Genomic DNA, 22,287 nt, shown 5'->3' on the forward strand with positions numbered 1-22,287 from the left:
CACAATCATTACAACACTGTAACTGTTGGAGTTTACAGTAAAGAAAGTATTTAAGCAGTGAAGAATTTCACCATTTGGAAGTTATTTAGAAAAGAATCTAGACTATTTAGATGCATTTTTGTAGTAAATGCAGTGACTTAAACACTAAAATCATTTACATGTGAATCCAGCATCCCTTTTTACTTTGTAAATGAGGCCAAGGATGAAATCCAGATGTTCTCCCTTTGTATTATCGCTGTGTGAAATCTAAGTATATCTAAGGAAATCTACACTTAAGATAAAATTATTTTGTTTACTTCATATTAGCTCTTGCCTGTCTTCTGCAACATGTAATTGAGTCATCTTTGTCTCTCCAAACCAGTGATTTTCAACCTTTTTTCATCTCGTGGTACACATAAACTAATTACTGAATTTCTGTGGCACACCAAAAAATATATATTTTTGCCACTCTTACCAAAAAAAAAAAAGGTATAATTTTGATTCATTCACACCAGGCAGCTGTTGTTGTTTTGGCTGTTGTCATTTTTTTATTTGACAATCTAAGGGGAAAGCGTGCCCCTGACTAAATAGTCAGATATCGCATGTTTTTAAAATTCTTGCACCACGCTGGTTGATAATCGCTGGTCTAAACCAAATGCTTTGTCCCCTCACACCGCTTTTTGTTTTATTTTACAACTTTTTCCAGCTATTTTCCTTTGAAATACTGATTTGGTTTTTAAGGGTGTACTTTCACAAATTCTGAAATTAATGAAATACTCTGTTGGATGAAACACCTTGTTAAATCTACTAACTGAAGGTTACATTAGCAACATGTAACCACAATTTGTACTATTTTCAATTAAGGTAAGATTCTTTGGGGGTGTTAAGTATAGTTTGAAACTGTTACCTTGAAATTTACAGTAACAGCAAAAGACAGTGTATTTATAGAACAATACTTAAAACAAGCTTGGTTAATTCTTCACAATTGGCATGTACTTTTCACTGTGTTGAGCCAATGGTATACTCTCAGATGCTATTAATTTTACAAAGGCGGTCTGCCCATGTGCTGCCTTATGCAGTCAGATCGTGGGAGCACTAAACGTGTCCCTGGAACTACAAGCAAGTGTAGTTTTTAAGGATCTTGAGGTCCTTTGGCAACATCATTTCTCATCCTTAGGCTTCACCAGTCCAGTGGCTTCAAAACCCTAGGGATCCCATTTGTTTTCTCCAGGCCAAACAGAGGAGGCCATCACTGCCTTGGAAGAATGTCAAGTCCAGGGGCACCAACCTGCCTTCTATAAAACACAGCCCCTGTCTACTGAATAACCCACCCCATTAGGAAGGCATCATCCTTGGGGTTGTGTCTCACCTCAAGTCGGTGTGTGAAGCACGAGGCCCTCACACCTCACTAAAAACTAGAGGCGTCAGGCAAGATCGGCCAGGTATCCCTGCCCTTCCGGCTGCTGCCCAGCCAGTGAGCGCACGGCCCTCTCGGCACGTGGAGCCGCGGGGCGGCCCACACGCCCCCTCCCGCCAGATGTAGTCCAGGCCCAGCTGGGCCCGCGCAGGGATCCCCAGCACCGCCACCTGAGTGCAGGGGGTGCTACGGCCCTCTGCATGTGCCTCCGCCGCCGGCGCTGTGGCCAGTGGAAGGCGCCCTCCGCGCACACGGGCCCTGGAAGCGCACTGCGGCCATTATTCGCGGCGCCTCCTAGTGGGTCAATGGCAAATCGTGCTTCTCGCGAGAGCTCCCCCTCAGTGGGGATTATATAATTTCCCCTAGGCGGGGTCGGGGGTTCTGGTGCCACCTCCCTAAGAAAAAGTTAAGGTGCAAGCACAAGTGGGAATAACAAGAGTTGTCCCTGGGGGACATATGGGGAAGGGGTATTTGCCCCCCCCCTCCACTTAGCTGGACAATGAGTCCTCTTATGCTAATGAGTTCTTACGTCACTTCCGCTCTTTCTCAGCCGCCATTTTGGCTAGGGCAGGTTCAGGGACTCGCTCTGAGGCGCTTGTATTGTCTGCTGAGGGGAGACGCGGGATCAGCCCCCTCCCCCGCCCGTTGCCGCCGCAGCCTCCGCCGGCCCGGTCTCCCCTCCGCCGCCCGCCGAGATCCATGAGCTGAACTCCCGCCCCCCACTGGCCGCCGCCATCTTGTGCCCCCTCCCCCGCCCGCGGGCAGCGCTAAGGGGGATTTTGGCGTCTCAGGCACAGCTCCCTCTCTCGGTCCCCGCAGCTGAAGAGCGAGAGGAGCGCGGCCGCCGCCGCCCGCCTGCCCGCGCCGGTGAAGCGGCCTCTCCCACACCCTCCGTCTCCTCCCTCCGCCCCTCCTTTGTCTGCACCGCTCGACGACGCTGCCGCCGCCGCCTGCGCGGGTACTGGAGGGAGCTGCTCGCGCCGCCGCCGCCGCCCGCCGCTCTGTTGCGCCCGCCGCGCCCCCCGGCAGCAGCCGCGGCCGCGGCGCGAGCCGGAGCCCGCCGAGGCCACCGAGCCAGAGCGCGACGAGGCCCCGGGCGCGCCCTCGCCACCGCCGTGCCGCCGCCACCCGCCCGCCGCTGCTACCGCCCGGCCCCCGAGCACGCCGGCCCCGCGCTCGCCTGGAGGCCGAGTCAAGGTAAGCCGCGCGCGGCCCCGCGGCCCGGCGGCCCGACCCTGCTCCCGATCCTCCGTCCGCGCGGCTCCCGCCGAGCCGACCCCGCGGGCGCATTGTTGTTTAAATTGCCAGCCCTCCAACCACACATGCTCCTTTGCATACTCCGGGTCTGACGGACCGCCCGCCCCGTTCGGACCGCTCCCCGGCTTTGCTCCGGGGGCTAGGCGCCTCCTCCTGCAGCCCGACCGCTGTTCCCAGCCTCGTGAGCCCGCGGAGGCCAGCAGCCAGCCTGGCCCCGGAGCTCTAGGCGCTGATGGCAGCTCCCTCCACCCCGCCCCCAGCAATAACCTAGCTTCTCCCATCCCTGGAGCTCATTCCTTCCTCCCGCCCCGCACTCCCAACGAGCCCCCACCCACACCCCTAAAGCCTGGGACGAGCCTTCTGCCAGGTCTACCCACCCTTAGCTAGGGGAAGGGGGACAGATTGGGGGGCGGGGAGCATGCACAGCACGGAGTGAAAGTCTGCCTCTCCTGTGCGATCCTTCCTCCCCAACATGCTAGCTCCCCTCCTATCCTGGCCACGGGGTCCACCACCACCCTCTTTACTCAGTCGCAGTGCCTGGTTAGCACGACCTCTTAGACGAGCATTGTGAGCCCCAACTTTGCAATGAGATGGTAGAAAATGGAAACCCAGAAAGCTGCGAAAAGATTTTTTTTTGTTTTTAATGCAATGAATGGGAGTAGTTCTTTGAGTACCCTTTTATTCACCTCTTCTTTCCTCTGCTCTGGGCTGCCTGCCTGCCTGACTTCCCCTCCCCCCCGCCCCAACCTGGATGCCTGTCTGCTGGAAAAGGCGCGATTGCTTCTCTTCCTCTTCTGCCCAATATCGGGCACGAAGATCTAATATCCTTTTTAGCCACACACGCCCACATTAAGTGTTCTTGATGTTCTTTCATTCACCAATTCTTCTAGACAGTTCTTGCCATAACCCCATTTCTCAGACAAAGGCTTAGGAGGGAAAGAGAACCAAACTGTTTCTCGTGTTTGCCATTTTAATGCTGTCCATCCCCACACATCCAATTCCTATTCCTGATGCTTCTCGTGCAAGTGCCTTGACCCTTCAAAATGAAAAAAGAAAAGAATCTCCTGGGGACCTTGATACAGTTTCTTTATAAATCTGCATTGTTGCTTCTGGTTTATGGCCATGAAGAAAATACCAGCCCCCACCCAAAATGCACCGCAGCCAAGTCGGCTAAAGGCAATGAGCGTTGGAGTCAGTAGGGGGCGCATTCTCTGCACTGGGTAAGGCTGCAGAGCGGGGGAAGGGCCCCAGAGCTAGAACAGGATGTGCTTTACAGCGCCTTCTACAGACCAAGGGAAAACGGGCTCAGCAAGACACACTGCACTCCTAGTTGGTGAGCTGACAGCAACATGGCGAAGGACTAAGTGAGTCAAGAGCAGTGATTTTCTGTCTTATTAAAGAATCCACCTTGCCTTACAGAAGTTCTTTCTACTTTTCAAAAGTGTTGACCCACAATCTACTTTTGTTCTTGATGAATCACCTTGACACATCCTTGGTACACAGATTCCCCCTTCTCTGGAATTCTTCCGCCTTAAGCTTTGCATGTGTCACCATGTCTTTCCAAGGTCGGGTGGTAAAGGGAAAAGCTTCAAGCCTGAGAATAACTGGTTTGGGGTATTGCTGATTACCTCCCTTCTTCATGGCCCAAATCTTCCCAACTCTTTGCTAGTTAATCATTCTTGAGGGGTAGTAGACGTTAGTGAGCAGGAGTTCTCGTGAGCATGTAGCAGGGTGTCGTGATTTGCAAAGCCTTGTTGGTAAACATCAAGCCCATGTTGAGTTCTTCATTGTCAAACTCAACAGTTGATTGTAAAATTTTCTTTGCAACTTTAGAATTGTAACTGCCATTCATTATCTTAGCAGCCAGCCACCTTTGCAAAAGCGTTGACACCAGTCTTCTGTGAACACCCATCTTCTTGGGGTGTGTTGATTTCTGTAGATTTTACTCCTCTTGTTATTTCCTAGGTGTGAGGTGCACAATGCGAAACCTAGGCCCCAGCTTTTGCACCATGATGCACAGGGTTGTACTTTTTGTTCTGAACTGATAGGTGGCCTAGTGGTTACGCCCTGTACTACCATTTTGAGGATCTGGACTCCGTTCCTGCTTTGCTCTTTGGACCACATTATCAGTTCACACCGGTGGGTATATTCATTTTGGTGGGTGAGAACTGCAGCAACAGGGAAGCCAGAGACTTTTCCTCCTTGGTCTCCACCAAAGCCAACACTTCCAAAATTTCAGCCTAGCCACATTCCTCAAGGAACCGGTTAGAGCTGGTTGCAGTTGCAGTCTCGAGTTATGAATGGAGAAATGACTTACAACTTAGGAAAATTTTAAGTTGCTGATATTGTTTAATCATTTGCATTCTGCACTCTTTTACATAAAGTATGTTAAGTTCTCAGTTATGCTATTTTAGTGACCCAATCTCAAGTTGTTAAGCTTCTAAAAACCTTAAAGATTCTCTGATCAGAACAGGCTTTTTCATGAATATTCACTTGCTACCAAAGATTAACAGTGGTTGATACCCAAGGGTACTTTGAAGACTTTGTTACAGGTATTTTATATAGATACACCAAGGCAAATTTATGGGGAAATGAATGGGTGTATTGTTTGATACATAGTTAACCACTTGGTGCTTAAGGGAGACTTTTCATTGGACATTTGCTGCCAAGTAAAATTTTGGTGAGTGAGAAGGAGGCAGTTTGGTTGAGATATTCCATTAGAGTCTTAATTATCTTGCTTTTTATAATTATTTAGTAATTACAAGGATGAGATACTTAATCTAAATGGGTATTTGTAAGTTTTAAATATCGTTTAGTGTTTGTTAGATAGAGTTTTGACCTGTATTTGATCTTTGATACATAGTTACATGAGTTTTAAATGAATAATTTGAAGACAGTTTCATATTTGAGGATATGTTTGAGATGAAGTTGTTGAAGATCCTTTTGTTTGATTTAGCAAATTATACATAAGATACAGTGTTAACTGATGTCCTTAGTGGTAATAGCCATTTTCCCTCTACAGGAAAAGTTGCTGTGAGCTCTTAGAAAAACGTGTATTCTGTGGTTTCAAAGGTTTCCTGGTTTTGACACTCGAAAATAAAAAGGTGAAACAATTGGGCTTGAAGGTTGGGATTTAGGTTAATTGTGAGGGTTCATTAAAGTATGTAATAAAAAACCTCAATTAACTATAGGTTAGGGGATGGGTATCCTGAAGTCTTTGATATGGTTTCTTCATTGGGCTGTGAATCTCTGAAGACCCCTGCCTGCCCTACCTATCTGGGAGTTACTGGTTTTAAACATACCGACTGTTAATTTGTTTTGCTTAAGTTTCTAATTTTTTCCTTAAGCCGAAGTGCAAGAAAAGTTCTTATACTATTTATATTAAAATGTCACCATATTGAACAGACTGTGTCAAGTAATTTCTCGGTTACTCATATTTGGATGACCCAATCTCAAGAGTTGCTGAGCCTCTAACAACTTCAAAGATTCTCTAATTACAATAGACCTTTCCATGAATGTGTACTTGCTACCAAATAACCAACCAATAAATAGGTTTTATCAAGTAAAATGGCTTTTGGTTTTCATTATAACATGCATGCATACATGTATTATATTTGATTACTAAAAGCATAATTACAGAAGGTACACTATGAGTTGTTGCTTTCCTTATAAATTTTGAAAAATATATTAAAAATACTGATATTTTGAAAATTTTAGTAAGTAACTGTTGGTTGCTACTGTTATGATGTACATATTCTGGCTATACATTTCATTGAAATTATGGTTTAATAAGGAAGGTCGAGCTGTTATAAAAAGCAAGTAAGGAATCAATAGAGGAAATAAAATCCTCAGAATTCAAGTGTATTTTTTTTTCTTTTGAGAAACATATAAAGAACAGAATTGCACGTGTTGTAATAGACCTTAGCAGGTTAGTTCCATTATTGCATGTGTGCACACATACATAAAATACAATCCACTGTTTCAGAGCTGGCAATGTAAGTACAGAGAAAAACATGTGAGAATGAAACATTGTAGATATTTTTAAATAACCTAGCAGAATCTTAGTGAAACAAACTTTTTAAAAATGATATGAAAGTACAAAAGAAAATTTTTATAAGATTAGAAGTTAATTTGTAGTCTACATCAGAATGCCCAACAGTTTTGTAATAAAGCTACTTCAACTTCAACTTCAACAGACTTTCACTTTAAAAGAATGTCATAAACCCTGTTATGTCTTCCAGGAGGTAAAATACTTTCCATGAGAGTTGAAATTTAATTTACTTGCCTAAAAAGGCATGAAGACTAAGAAAAATGTTGCTCCCCTATGTAAATAATTTAATTATAGTTGATATGTTGTTAGCATCACATAAACTTACACAGTTTTCCCTCCTATAGTTTGGTAAGAGCTTGTGGTATTAAATCTGGAGTAAAGGCCATGTTTTGCTGAGGTGCACCACTGTCCGTACACCTTTTACTTGTTTGTTTGGAAACTTGGCATTTGAAACTTACAAACCAAAGCCCCACACTAACTGAATTGGTACTTTGAATGTAAAAGATGTTTGTTTATACATTGGTACTTTCCACCTTGATTGTTGAGATACTTTATAAAAGAAGTCATCCATGTTTTTGCCCAACATGAATGGCCATGGTTCCATCATGATTTCGTGGTTTTGTATTGTTTGTGTTCCTGACCCTGTTAATGAGAAAGTGATAGGCAGGGTGATAGTGCTCCCTCAGTCTCTTAGGTAAGGTGTTCCTTACACCTGTGTGTTGGTCAAGATCTACCTTTGACACCTGTCAGGTTAGGGGTCAGCTTAAATGGAATCCATATTCCCTTCACATGTTAATCAGGCTTTTCAAATCGGGATGCATATATATCAAACTGGTTATGTTGGAGGTGTATAAAGTCACAGATAAAATGGGAGCAAACTATTTAAAGTGCCAGTTTTGATTGAGAGTGTACATTTTTATTCTAATCAGTGTAAAATGCAAAATTCTTAACACTATTTCTGTTCTGGATTCCCTCGCCTGCATTTATGTATTCACTGTCCTGTCTTCAGGAGTTCTTTGAGGTGCACTCACAAGCTTCCTTGGTTTTATTGATTCCTAGTATAGTTCTAAGACAGCAGCTAAAGGCATTCTAAAACCTTAAGACTTTCAGCGGTGTTCCAGAAATAAAGGGGAGCATAAAAGATTTTTGGTAAGAGTTTGCTAAGGGAAGACTGCCCTGAACATACACTGCAGTTTAAGATGTAACTCAGAAACATGCATGTCATCCATATGAGACTCGTGCAGTGTTTGATCAGCCTATAGAGTTGAAAATCAATCCATATACATCTGAATTCCCTCTCCAGTGAAGATAGGTAATTTGTAGTTGAGTTGCTCAACTTTAGGTGGTTTTTGTTTATGTGACATTTCTCATGTGACTTGGTTGATGCCTTTAATAAGGATGAGCTGTTAAAGTGTAAAGGCCCCCTTGCTGGCCTTTGTGGTATTATGAAATAATATTGATGGCTTGCCTGTTTATTTTCCAAGTACTTTTATAAATTACACTCAATTCTCCCAGAACTGTCCTTGTTTCACAAGTAGGGAAATTACGGCACTACCACGTGCAGTGATGAAGTGAGCCCCAGAATATGTCTGGGCTAGTTCCCAGGCCTATGTTCAGAACACAGGCTTTTATAATGCTCCTGTGAGCTGTTTGGTTAATGAGGGCTCAAATGAATGCCTCATAACTTCATAGTGATATTCTGTGCTTATATGTCAGCTAACACCCAAGGATCCCAAATGGGCTCCACAATTAAAGAAGTTAGCCACGCCCCCATCAGGAACAGTACAGATGGAAATTGTGGTGGTGTGGTGAGTTGAAGTAGCATGTGTCTGGTTTGAAGTTACCTGAATAAGGATCTGGGGGGGAAAGTTTGATTATGGTCCTGTTGCTTTTCCCAATATTTTGGTTTAGGACAGTCTTGTTCCTTCTCCCCTGTGAGTAGTTATTTTTGCTTAGACAGGTAATTGCTGGCTTTGGCCATTCTGCCATTTCTGTCTTTTTCTGAACCCATTATACTCCGTTTAAAAGCTTGCAGAAACTGTGCTTCCCTCGAAAATCTGTAAATCTTTCCTTTTCTGGCAAAAGCTGCCAACAATTCAGAACTTTTATGAGTAGTGTCTTTTGAAACCTGGTATATCTGAAGAAACTTCTGTGTAGTGTAAATACAGCAAAATGTATTAGGATTTTAAGTCGGAATTATCTATTTAAGTCAACAATTAGATTGCTTGCTTTTGTGAAAGGTGAATTAAGATTGGAGTGTCCTAATGTAGTGAGTGCTCAGAATCCTGTTTCAAGATCAAGTTAGATTAAAAAACAAAAAAATAAAACTTCTCTGCAGAAAATACAAGGATTGACCATTAAGTGTCAAAACCTGCTGTAAGAATAAAAATGTTTTGGCTAAGCCTTGATTCTAGTAGATGGATTATAAAAACTTGGTAAAGTGATTTCAGTGTATTGTTTTATTTTTTAGGAATGGTAAGAAAAGTACATTTCCTGTTACTATGGGAAAATTATTTGAGTAGTTTTGATAGAGCGTGAAAAATTTTCTAAGGGGTTGAAAATATTCTACTTTTGTCTTATGCCATTTAGATGCAAAGACTAGCCACATGCCTCTGGAATGATTCCAGAGACATATCTCAGTGTTCTCTTAGGCCCACTTGTAAGTCGGTTTCCTTTTTTCACGTTTCTCTTAGGCCAGGTTTTCCACCTATATTGACAGCAAGCAGCTCTGAGCCTATGGAATTCTTATGTAGTACATTCTTAAGTAGTATATTGGGAAATGCTCCTCATCTCTTACTCCCTAAAGCTGGATTGGGATGTTAGAGATACTCTCAATCTTTTTTTATTAAGCAGTGAGGCATCTTTCCCCCTTTCAAACAAATTTTATGTAAACCAGTATATAAAACGTTGTGTTAGGGAGCCACACCTCCGGCTGCAGTTGCTTGGCTTTCATCTTGTACCTCAGGCACTGTCTTCCCCTCCATCCACATTCATTCCTTAAGTAGTCTCTCAGCAGGCTCTCAGAAGTACACCCTGAAAACTATTGGTTCCATTGGCGTTCCAGAAATTCTGGTGGACGTAGCTAGAGTTCTTGTCTGAAATCTGAAAGTAATGGGATAAGCAGTAACATAATAGCATTTTCACTAGTCTTTTAGCGTGAAAGTCTTAAAAAGGGAGTGACTCACATTTTTTAATAAATATACAAAATCTAAATTTCATTCTATATTTCTACACAACTGTAAGTCACATAGGTTTATTTTGGGTATTTGCAGATGTTCAGTTGCATAAGCATTTTAAGTGCTACACAGCTTGTAAAGTTAAGAATATGCTTACTCTGCCCCAGTTGGTGTGGCTCAGTTATTGGGGTGCTGTCCCATAAATGAAAGGTTGAGGGTTCAATCCCTGGCCTGGGCATGTACAGGAGGTAACCAGTCGATGTTTCTCTCTCACATTAATGTTGCTCTCCCTTCCTCTCACTCTCTAAAAGCAATAAAAAAATGTACTTGGGTGAGGGTTTAAAAAAAAAAAAAAAGCTTACTCTGACATGAGTGGTTCACACACATGTATAAAAGTACTACTCTATGCATATGTTTAAGTTTGAATGCACATCATACATGTACCAGAACAGATGTATGGTGAACACATCTGATTACCAGGAATAATAATAATTCATGCTTTTTAAAAGAGTATACTCTGGTGTGGACTCATAATATTCAAAGTGATATTCCAGTATCTGATCTGGTTTAAAGTAATAATAGTAATAACTGCTTTTAAGCGTTAACTGGCATCATCTCATTTAATCCTGGCATTTCAACAATAGTGTCCTAGTTATACCATAAAGAGACAAACCTCCGGGGGTTAAATGACATTTTTAGGGTCACAAAGATAGTAAGTAGCAGAGGTAGGTATTTAAACACTGTCCAACTCTAGCACTGTATTCTTAGTCACTATAATCTTTGTTTTCTGGCAGGAAAGCTTTACTGTGCTTGTCACCTTGTTAAAGAAATTGGAAGTTTTGAGATAAAAATTTTCACATGTGGCAGATAGGTCAGCTAAATTTTTGTCCGTGAAAATAATAGTCTTACTGGAAAGCACAAATTTTGGTGTAGACTATAGACTTTACCCTTGAACCTTTTTTTTCCCTTCCTTTTGTTATCATATCAGTATCTTACTATCTCATACCTGAGGCTCCATGATTCTGCAGACCTTTCAGATCCAGTAGGTCTGGAATGAGTGTGGTCTTTTTCTGCTGCTATATATTCTAGAATCATTTCAGTTTTGCAAAACTAAAAAATAGTTGAGCTTCTCATTAAAGTAACCCCAGCTGGATTGAATCTATTAAGTTAAGACAGAATTAATTGAAGCCTTTGACATTGACAAAGTAATATATAGCAGGTCCTCAAATAATATCATCTTAACATGGTTTCTGATGGGATGTCAGCATTGCAGGAACTTAATTCTTGTCCATATCAGTTAGCCTTTGGTAAAGTTGGTTTTCTTGTATGTCACGTTACTGCATTCCACTGTTCCTGGCCTCTTGGAGTGGAGCAGATTTGCTGGGAAAGTGAACTTTCTACTAGGATTTTTTTTGTTAAGTACTTGACAGTTTGAGGACTATTAATGTATTACCATACGGTCTCTCATTTAATATTGTCCAAAATGGTCTCGAAATTTGTAAAGGCCTTCAAAGTTTCTGTACTGCATTCAGGACTTGCTCTTGAGTATCTGCCCTGTTCAAAGGAATCTAAACAGATACTTGAAATTTGTAGTTTTGGCAAAGAGACCCAGGCTACCCTGATGATAAAATCGCAAGCAAATCTTAATCTGGTTCCAAAATCACTACTGTTGCCTTAAATTTTCCAGTAGCTACATTTTTTTTAATTTATCTATTTTTAATTATAAAATGTATATAACATCATTTTAACCAATTTAAGTGTGCAGTTCTGTGACATTAAGTACACTCATATTGTAGTATAGCCACTACCATCATCCATCTCCAGAACTTTTTTCGCTTGTAAAACTAAAACTATACCAATTAAACAATAATCCCCATTCTCCCTTCCCCCAGCTTTTGGCAGCTACCCTTCTACTTTCTGTCTTTATAAATTTCACTATTCTTAATGTCTCGTACGAGTGGAATCATACAGTATTTGTCCTTTTGTGACTAGCTGCTTTTATTTAGCATGTTTTGGGGGTTGATCTATATTGCCAGTAGCCACATTTTAAAAAATTAATGTTAATAATATTTTAACCTAGTATACACAAAAATATTGTCATTTTAATATCAGTATTTTTGTAAAGGTATTTATGAGATACTTGATATATTTTATACTAAATCTTGGAAATCCTAAGTATGTTTTATACTCACAAGTATATCTCAAATGGGCAAAGTACTCAAATACATATTTCTGCAAAGAAGATAGACAGAACTGGCCAGTAAAGCATATGAAAAGACACTCCACATCAGTAGTAATTAAAGCAATATAAATCAAAACTACAGTGAAACTCACCACCATTAAGATGGCCATTATCAAAAAAACGACGAGGGTTGATGAGGATGTAGAGAAATTGGAATCCTTGTGTACTGCAGGTGGGAAGTAAAGGTAGCACTGCTATGGAAGCATAGAATTACGTGATACGACAACAGGACCTGGAAGAGATACTGACTCGTACAGCCATGTTTGTGGCAGCATTATTCTCACAATAGCTTAAAGGTGGAAGTAATCTAGGCGTCCATTAACAGATGAATGGATAAGCAAAATGTGTATGTGTTGTGGGAAATATTATTCAGCCTTAAAAAGGAAGGAAATTCTGATACATGCTATAATATGAATTAAACTTGGGGACATTATGCCAAGTAAAATAAGCCAGTCACAAAAAGACAAATACTTTGATTCCACTTACATGAATGTACTTATAGTAGTCAAAATCAGAAACAAAGTAGAATGGGAATGGTTGCTGCCAGATGTAGAGGGGGAGAGAATGGGGAGCTAGCGTTTAATGGGTATAGAGTTTCAGTGCAGAAGATGAAAAGAGTTCTGGCAATGGATGGTGGTGAGGATAGCACAATATTGTGACTATTTAATACCACTGAGCTGTACACTATAAAATTTACTGTCTTAACCATTTTTGTTGTATATTTTACCACAGTGTAAACAAACAAAATAATTTTAAAGCACATCTCAATTCATTCCAGACTAACCTCATTTTAAGCTCAATAGCCATTTGAGGCTAGTATTTAGCTTGTTGGAAAAAAACCAGTTCTTAGAATAAAAATTTACAAAATTTCTAAGCAACATTAGTTTTCCTGCTGCATGTATAAATGCTGAAATACAAAGATTTTGTTTCTTTTAAAAGAAAAACATTCTGTGTGCATAAAAATCTGCAAGGATAAATATTATCTCAGTGTTAACTATTGTTGTCTTTATGTAAAATTTTAGGTTACTTTGTGTTCTTTGCCTTTTCCATATTTTGTAATCTTGTACTAGGCCTAATTGCCTTTTTCTTTTTAACAGTTTTGTTGAGATACAGTTCATATACCTTAATAATTCACCTACTTGAAGTGTACAATTAAATGTTTTTTAGTATATTCATAGTTGTGTAACTAGCACCAGAATTGCCTACAGAATATTTTTTATCACCCCCTAAAGAACCCAGTAGTAGGCACCCTCTATTTTCTCCTCTAACTCCCGAAGCCCTAGGCAACTTTAATCTCCTTTCCATCTCTGTAGATAGGCCTTTTCTGGACATTTCACGTAACTGGAATCAAACAAAGTAGACTTTTGTGACTGACTTAGCATAATGTTTACAGGGTTCATCCATGTGGAGCATGTATCAGCACATCATTCCATTCTGTGACCGAAGTATCCCATTGTGTGGATAATACCACATTTTGTTTATTCATTTATCAGCTGAAGGTTTGGGTTGTTTCCCCTTGGGTATCAAGAATACTACTGAGAACATTAGTGTGCAGATTGTGTATGTGTGTGTGTGTGTGTTTTCATTTCCCAGTTGCTTTTGTAACAAAAACAAATGGAACTTGATTTGGGAAAGGGAGCTGAAGAGGCAGTTAAAGAGCTGACTAGCCTCCTGCCAACCCCTGCCTTCCAGGAAAAAAGATCACCAGGGCCTCTGCTTTCCCGAGCAGTTTTGGGAAGAACATGTCTTGGGTATTAATAATGGGAAAATGATAAAGGAAAGACAGGCCATGTCTTTGTTTAGTGAAAAGTTGTTTTATTTAAGAATTCCAAGGTTGTGGTTTTCCTTTTACAAGGATTACCATTACAAATTGGGTAGAAAGATACCTTTCAGATGTGACTATCAGTGACTGCTGGCATCCAAGGTGCTGGTAAAGAGCACTTTAGGGCAAGTGGTCTCACAGCTGAGTTCTTGGTTCACTTCTCTGGATGTGATGGGACTGTCTGACCTGAGAGGAGTGTATATTCTTAATCTCTCTTTCACCACTTGAGCTGTTACAGTGTGGCTGAACTTTTTCAAGGTCATTTCTTCCTGGGGATTGAAGTTCTGGTATTTTGGGTTTATGTATATAACATGCTGTTGTTTACATTTTTTTAAAGATTTTATTTATTTATTTTTCGAGAGAGGGGAAGGGAATGAGAAAGACAGGAAGATAAACATTGATTGGGGACCTGGCCCACAACCCAGGAATGTGCCCTGACTGGGAATCAAACCATTGACCTTTCAGTTCTCAGGCCAGCACTCAATCCACTGAGCCACAGCAGCCAGGGCCGTCGTTTACTTTTAATTAATGTCAGAGATCAGAGCTTCGTCTGTGTGGGTAATGGGGAGGAGGGGAGAGTGCTTCATCCTAGATCTGGAAATAACCTTGAGACCCTGCCTTCTCTGTCACTGACCAGCTGATCATCCCTAGGCCAGTTGCTTCACCTTAGTTGCTAATCTGTAAAATGAGAAGAGTTTAGATTAGGCATCCCATAGGTACTTTCAGTGGTTCAAAGGGCTGCTTTTCTATAACATTGCAGTTGATGTTGTGATTTGGAATATGAATCTCGGTCTCTCATCTTTCCTAAGGCCTGTACTGGACATTTGTTCCTTTTCATTTTGGGATCAGAATGCTGCTCCTGCCCCTTCAATTGAGAAGATACTTAAAAACAGCTGATGTTACTGCCCTTCTAACCAGACATGGATTCAGTATAGAATCTTTTTTCCACCAGCTGAACCAGCTAATGCTGAAAAGGGCAGCACATGTGCAAAAAAGAAAAAGATTTGGGTTGATCATACATGTGAAGTGGCTGCCACCAACACAAATGCACCTTTCAGGAGATTAATTTAAAAATAATGGCCAGCTCTGGCCAGTGTGACTTGTTGGTTGGGCATCATCCCACAAACGGGGAAATCCCAGTTTAGTTCCTGGTCAGGGCACATGCCTGGGTTGCAGGTTTGGCTGCCAGTTGGGGTACATATAAGGGGCAACCAGTCAATGTTTCTCTCCCTTTCTCCCTTCCTTCCCCTTTCTATAGAATCAATAAAAGAAAAAAAAAGTTTAAAAAGAAAAACTTAAATAATTACAATATCCAGAGTTACAGAAGTGTTGTCCCACTTGACCTTCTGATTATGTCACATCTAGAATAAGTTTATTCAGGGCATCAAAGAGATTGACAAGCTAGAACCCATCCATTGGTGGTTGGCTTATGCAGTATCAGAAGGAATGGTAAAAGAAATGAGAATGGTTAACTTGGAGAGGGGGCAAAACTTGGGAGGGAAGGAGGAAGTGTCTTAAACACTTAAAAGACTGTTATGTGACCAAGCAATTCGCGACTTCTGTAGCTGAGCTGAGTTGCAAGCAGGTCACAAAACCTTGTAGAGTAAACTTGTGAGCAGAGCTGTCCATTGTGAAATGAGCTGCCTGGTGGGGTTTGTGCCCCCCTCATTGGAGGTGATCAGGCAGAGAAATAGTCTCTTAGAGCAGGGCTGGTTGTAGAAGGGATTCACACACTGACAAGAAGTGAGCAAAAGTGTTTGTATGACCAAATGGTTTCAGATGTACAAAATACTATATTTAGGTAAACATACTCACTTTACCTTCATAAATATAGTCTACCTACCAAAGAAATAGTTAGGAAAACTTAAATATACAGGGTTTAGAAATTGATTTGCTTAAAAACTAAAGAAAATCAAAGTTTTTGGGTTTTTTCCCTGAAGTGGAGGCAATTTTGTATTTGACGTTTTACTCAATTGAGGGTTGGGTGGTTCATTTCATTGTCAAACAGACTAGTAAATGTCAATGCAGTTAAGTAAAGAATAAAAGAAAACATAAATTGGGTACATTTCCTGCCTGCTGCTTGTCTTTATTAACAGTGTTCCAATATTATCATCCTGGGAAACATAAGTAATGTTCATTCAGATTTAGCTTTTGGTACAAGTGTGTCTTCATTTGCAAAGTAATTTTTCTTTGATTCTCCTGGGCTTCTCAGAACCCTTTTTTTAGCCTCAACACTACTGCACATTGAGAGAGGAGACTAAACTTTCTTTTCTTACGTCTGTCATGCTGCACAGTTTTATCTGCTAATCCAGAAAAGCATTCTGCCCTGGATAGTCAGATAGTCACTTGTTCTGTGGTATTTGGGACTTGAAATCAAGAGAGGAGACAGAGCTGCCTTTCTATGAAGAACTTCTGGCATCTGGAAGGTTTTTTGCCCAAGTTTATAGGAAATTGAAAGATCAGCTGCTTCTGTTCAGGACCATGTTTTAGAAAAAGACTGAGTGGTGATTGCTTCCAGACTGAATGCAGTCTGGGTGTGCTCACTTGCTGGAGGGTTGTGCCATTATGGCTGTACAAGGTTCATTTTTAAAAATACAAATATCAATATATAGACCTTTTTACAACGGGTTTAATTTAAATGTAGGACTTAGCGATACCCTTAAAAGCAAATGAGGTGTCTGTTCTCTTCATATCTCTTCATAGTCAGGAAAGGTAAGCGTATATTGCTTATAAAAAGAAAGTGTTTTATGATGACCAGTTTTACTCAATGAATGGTGTTGACAGATATTAGTTTGTTGCTGAGGGGGAGGAAGAAGGAAAAGAGGGTGCATGAATATGGGAATGATCTTTTCTTTCTGCCTAAATATTACTTATCTTAACCAGGTCCTAAATGTTTCCATAGAGACATTATAAAATTTGTTTAAGTGTCATGGGTAGCAGTGAAGTAACTGATACTTTGATTCTCTTCATGAGAATCTTTAAATGCCTAGCTTCTTAGAAAATAGCATGACTTAACAATTTTTAGTTGCTTAAAGACACTTTGAATATCTTAAGCCCCAGTGTGGGTTATAAGGTTGTTATATATGGAGTACAGTTGACTGTGTGGGCCCACACTTATATGCAGATATTTTTCAATAAATATGTATAGTACTGTAAATATCTTTTCTTTTTAATATTTTTCTTTAGCTTATTTTATTGTAAGAATATAGTATATGGTACCTATTAACATACAAAATATGTGCTAATCAACTATTTGTTACCAATAAGCTTTCTAGTCAACAGTAGTAAAGTTTTGGGGGAGTCAAAAGTTATTCTCTGGTTTTCAACTGCACAGAGGGTCAGGTGCCCCTAACCCCACGTTGTGCAAGAGTCAACTAACTGTACTTGGTTTTGAGTTAAGTATCAAGGGTCTGGATTTCTTAATTGTCAATTTGGGTTGATGATGTTATTACCAAAACTGAAATTGTTTATATTAAGTAGCTTGAATGTCTTCCTAATTTTTATTAACTTAGCAAATATACAGCAGTCCTTTTCTTTACTAGTAATGACATCATTCCTGGTCTTTGTTATTTTTCCCCCCTCCAGGTAAAAGATATTCCCAGAGAAACTGTATTTATCTTTACAGCTTTACTGTAAAAATGTTTAAAAGGCAGCATCAAAGTAAACTATGTTCTAATCCTTAGGCTTACTCTGGGCTTCCTATAACCATGTTTTGATCAGACTAATTTTGTTTATGGGATATTTTTACTAAACTACAGGAGTTCTGTTACAGCCATCAAACTTCCTGCTTTGGTTGATTGCCCAGTTAGGTCCAGATTTTATGTTTCAGTAGACAGCCACCTTGGCATACGTTTGCATTATGAGCTTAGTTTAGACAAGTAACTATTTCAAGGAGCTATTTGGAGACGGAGAACTGTTTCTCCTTTCTTCATTTCAAGCCCAGCCCCTCTACTTTTGTGTTTTTTGTGTTTCAACTAAGATCTCTTTAGAAACAAGGGTTTCACCCCTTTGGAGGGTGGGGTAGGGTTAAAAACCACTGGTTTATACTAAACAGCTTATGTTTAGGTGTTACCTGAATGAAATGTAACCATCTTGTCTGGCTCTCAGTGTAGTGTTAGAAATGTTTTCCTTATGATAATTGTTGAGTTTCATTTGCTAGTATAACTGACGCGTTAGTCACTCGGATAAAACATTCAGTTTTCATTTCCCAGGTGCAGGAATGGGCAAAATAGGTTTATAGTTGTAAGTATGCAAAACAAACTTTTTTCTCTTATTATTGTAAGACTACTTTTGACTTTTGCCCATCAAAGTAGAGTTGTACCAGCAGGTGATGGAAACTAGGACACACAATCATACTTACTTCTATTTTCTGGCATATTAAATTAATACAGATTCTTATTAGAGATTTGGGAAGCATCATATAAGAATGAATAAAAAATATGAAGAATTATATACTGGAAAATGCCATGCTAGACCCACACTGTAGTAGCTTAAAAATACAGCCTGGAGAGGTTTAATTTGGAAGGGGGTTTTCCTTCTGGCTCGATTATTTATCTGTGCCTGGTCAAAGGTTTATAGTTAGGTTTTATTTTTTTTTTTTATTTTGTCTTACTTTCTAATGGCACAGCTATATGTGCTTTTCTCCTCCCCCACCCCCACCCCTAAAAACAGGGACTAAAGTATGCTGTCTTTGAGCCAGTGGCTTTGCAGAGGGACTACCATACAGAGAGCAGCCCCACTGAGTCTTCGTGCGCCGGGTCCTTCAGGCCTTGCCTTGAGCCTGCTAAACTAGTGTACGGTCGTGTGTGGGGTTTCCCTTCATCTTCCTGACCTAGGAGCTCCTGATGCACCTGCCTAGATACAAGCCTTTTGGCAGAGCTATGTTTTCATAAGTGATTATAATTATGCTCCCCAGTTAATGACCTCTTTGCTTCAGTAAAGTCCACAATCACTGATGTATCATCATCCTTCTGCCAAGAACCAGCCTATAAATATTTCCTCATGAGACAGGCTCTGCCTGCCCTTATTTACCTTCTTGGTAGTTGGAGTAAAGGGGTATTCGAGTGGGACTCAGTTATTCATTCAACAATAAATTCAAGTCTTTCTGAAAACATAAATTTAAGTCTCGTTCATCGGGTGTTATATGTTTACCCAAAAGCTTCTTACCTTCAGTTGTCTATAAAACAATTGTAAATGTTATCTCTGCTATTAATAGGTCATTGAGCATTCCCCAAATTCTTAGAATTTAGAAAATGTTTTCCTGTGTAGTGTTTTTGATTAATGAAACCAGCGGTCAAAGCATCTTTCAGAATAACTACATCTTGGCAAACTCCTATTCTGCCTTTAGACCAGTTCACAAGTATAATTATTTTGCGCAAAATTCCCCATCTTCCCTCTTTTACTCACTTTCTATTCTGCGTCCCACTTTGGGGCTACCAAGACTTTTGGTTACAAATGATACGAACCAAAGCTTAAGCGAAAATTATAATGTGTTTGCTTATTTCGAAAAGTTGGGATGGTAGGACTGGCTTTCAGGCACCAGGTAGATTGAGGACCTTAAGCAGTGCCAGCAGGAATCTTTCCCTCCCTCTTCTTCCTCTGTGTAGTGGCAGGTCCTGACTCTTGCTTTTCAGCACCACTGTCCGTCCTCTTTGAGGCACATGTCCGACTCTGTACTAATCAGTGTCTACAGAGATAGACTACCCTAACTGGTCAACCTGAGTCATGTACCATCTGCTCTCCACAAAGGGCCTCCTAAGTGCCTATACATCAGAAGTGGCGGGAGTGGTACCAAGAGGAAGTTGGGCAGGTGAAACAAGTATCTTCTTTACTCCAATGACCTTATGACCACTGTGTGCTCTCAATTCCTCCCATAGAATTGGTAAGAACTGTGTCCTATTACTCTCTCTATTCCTAGTTACATTGACTGGCAAAGTGTAGGTGCCCCAAAAATGATGAACAATGGTATCGTTCCATTAGATAGTTTTCCTTTTTTATGCCATGAGCCGAGAGATTTATGGTTTGGCTAAAGGGAGTGCTTATTGGTATTGGGATAGAGGTGCTGACTTTGCGAAAACGGCCATTCTGATAGTCGAGGTGGCTCAAGAGAAAGGATTATCAAGCTACTGGGCACGAGTCTGGAGGGAATATAAGCCTATCTCTCTGTTTCTTTCAAAACCCACCTGTACACAAATTTTTGACAATATTGTAAGACATCTTCCTCCCTTAGAGTGCTGACTGTAAAATTGTTTTTAGCTTTCTATTCAAAAGAGAAGAAACCTCCCTTAATCTCAGGCAATGAATTTCCTATTTACTCTGTTCCTACCCTTCAATCACCAAGGTATGGGCACCTTGTTTAGATTTCTAATTCAAAGGGCTTTTGAGGGGTGGGGAGGAGGCCGGGGATAATCCTTATAAAAGTATTTAAATAAGAAATCAAATAGATGACATTAACAAACCTGGGAGCCAGCTGTTGATTTGAAGATGTCTCTTAACAGCAAGCAGGAGGCTGGGAAAATATATACTGGGCCCTTAAGTCCTTATCACCCATAGCAATTGACATTAACTGATAGAGTTCATTGGAGGCTTTCTTTCAAGGACCCTTTGGCTTTTATAGACATAGAAAAAACTCAGGGCATATACACAAGAAATAGTAATGGTGGCCCCCTTCTGGGAAGGGGACCTGCATAGCCGGAGGAGTAGGGGAAAGCCTTCTAATTGCTTATATTCCTGTACTGTGCCTGTTCTGTATATTGAGGAAGGTGTTCAATTTTAAATTTTTTTCTTTCAGTGGTTGGGGAGGGGCCAGGGAGGGGGAGAGAAACATCAATCAGTTGCCCCCTGCATGTACCCTGACTGGGGACAAGACCCGTGACCTCCAGTCTGCAGGACAACGCCCAAGCAACTGCACACTAGCCAGGGCAAAAAGTGTTTAATTTAAAGCAAAAAGAAAAAAAACAGAAGAATCATTGTAAATGCTTTTGAGGATGCTAGCATATGAATGTGCTATTCTACCTCCAAATGAACAAAATCTTGGAAAATGGCCTCTGTGAGCAAATACATAGAGGACACATCCATCTAGGGAAAGGGGCAGAGGATAGAATTCCCAGGATTATTAGAAATATCATGAAGACAACTATAATCTTAACTCAGAATATTCTACATCTTTCAGTGTAAACTTTTAACTTGGGTTCCTCCTAGTTACTAATCATAGACCAAAAGACCATTTTTTGTGCAGCATTTTCCAATACACAGTGTCACTATTTTATTTATAAGCCTATTTAATTCAGCCTAAGTAAGTAAACTTGAGACTTACTCTATGTAGATATGTCACTTTTTATAGGTTTTTGTAACAGAGCATCCTTATGAACATAACACTTTCTCTATAACAAAGGTGGGTGGATAAGTTGGATACCTACCATACAGTGAGGTGCTTCTTTTGGATGTCTTCAAACTTCTTTGTTAGCTGTGGGTGGGCACTTAGAATGCCTAGTGTTAACCATTGGAGAGTGGGTTTTCCTTTATCCTGAGCTACAATATGATATCCCTTGCGTGTTTTCTGTATAGACTTGTGGCTTCAGTTGTGGCAACATTTCCAAATCTTTGTGTATTTGTTTTGCTGAGATGTTGAGTTGCTTATCCAGGAAGCAGAAGAAACCAGTAATGGCTGCCTGCTGGGCATGTCTCTGCCCCAAAGTGAAGTAGAATTAATTTGGGAAGTTCTAAAAGAACTGCTGGCTTTTGGCCCACAGAGTTTATGAAATGACTAGAGAAAAAAGATCTCTCTTTAGCAATCAGATTTCCATAAGGTATAGATTTGGCCTTGAATGCACATTAAATTTTATCAGAAGTGACTTCTAAGTCTGCTCTTAGCTATACAAATTATTGGATGGCAGAGAGTGCCGACAATACCACAGTCATGCTCATAAGGAGTAGGAGTCCCATCTTGAAGGTGAGATAGCTGATAAGTTTTTCTCAGTGAAATAACATTTCTCTTTTGAACTCAATTTTGGTTCTTCATAGAGAATATTTTGAGACTTCTAAGTTCTGGTAACTTAGAAGGTTCAGAATTTCTAGAAGTTACTGTTTTGGTAGGCTTCACCCTTTTTTTTTTTTTTGTTCCATTTTTCATAGTTAACATTGACTTTTGGGTTAGAATAATAAATGAGGTAACATGATACGACATTTGGATTAGTTGACTTTATGATTGTGGTTTACAAATGGTAGTGTTGTTATAGAGTAACCACCTATATTAATTAGAAAAGTAGGTTTGCATGTATGGTTTTATTTTTTCATGCTTTTGTTTTTTGCCTTTGTTTTTGGTTTTTAGAACTACTTTGTCCT

General features: G+C 40.5%; 1 protein-coding gene across 2 annotated transcripts in view; it reads left to right on the top strand.

Annotated features, from left to right (window-relative positions):
- The first annotated feature begins 2,011 nt into the window (after positions 1 to 2,011).
- ADNP (activity dependent neuroprotector homeobox) overlaps positions 2,012 to 22,287 on the top strand; it is a 32,120-nt gene continuing 11,844 nt past the window's right edge. The window contains exon 1 of one of the 2 annotated variants that reach the window (XM_053926307.2): positions 2,012 to 2,593. The gene's annotated coding sequence lies outside the window, so the exon portion shown is untranslated. Of the gene's footprint in view, positions 2,594 to 4,706; positions 4,793 to 22,287 lie in introns of those variants that run through there. The other variant, XM_071221735.1, reaches the window with a different exon arrangement.

The sequence above is a fragment of the Desmodus rotundus genome, chromosome 6 (assembly GCF_022682495.2).
Source record: "Desmodus rotundus isolate HL8 chromosome 6, HLdesRot8A.1, whole genome shotgun sequence".
Taxonomy (NCBI): domain Eukaryota; kingdom Metazoa; phylum Chordata; class Mammalia; order Chiroptera; family Phyllostomidae; genus Desmodus; species Desmodus rotundus.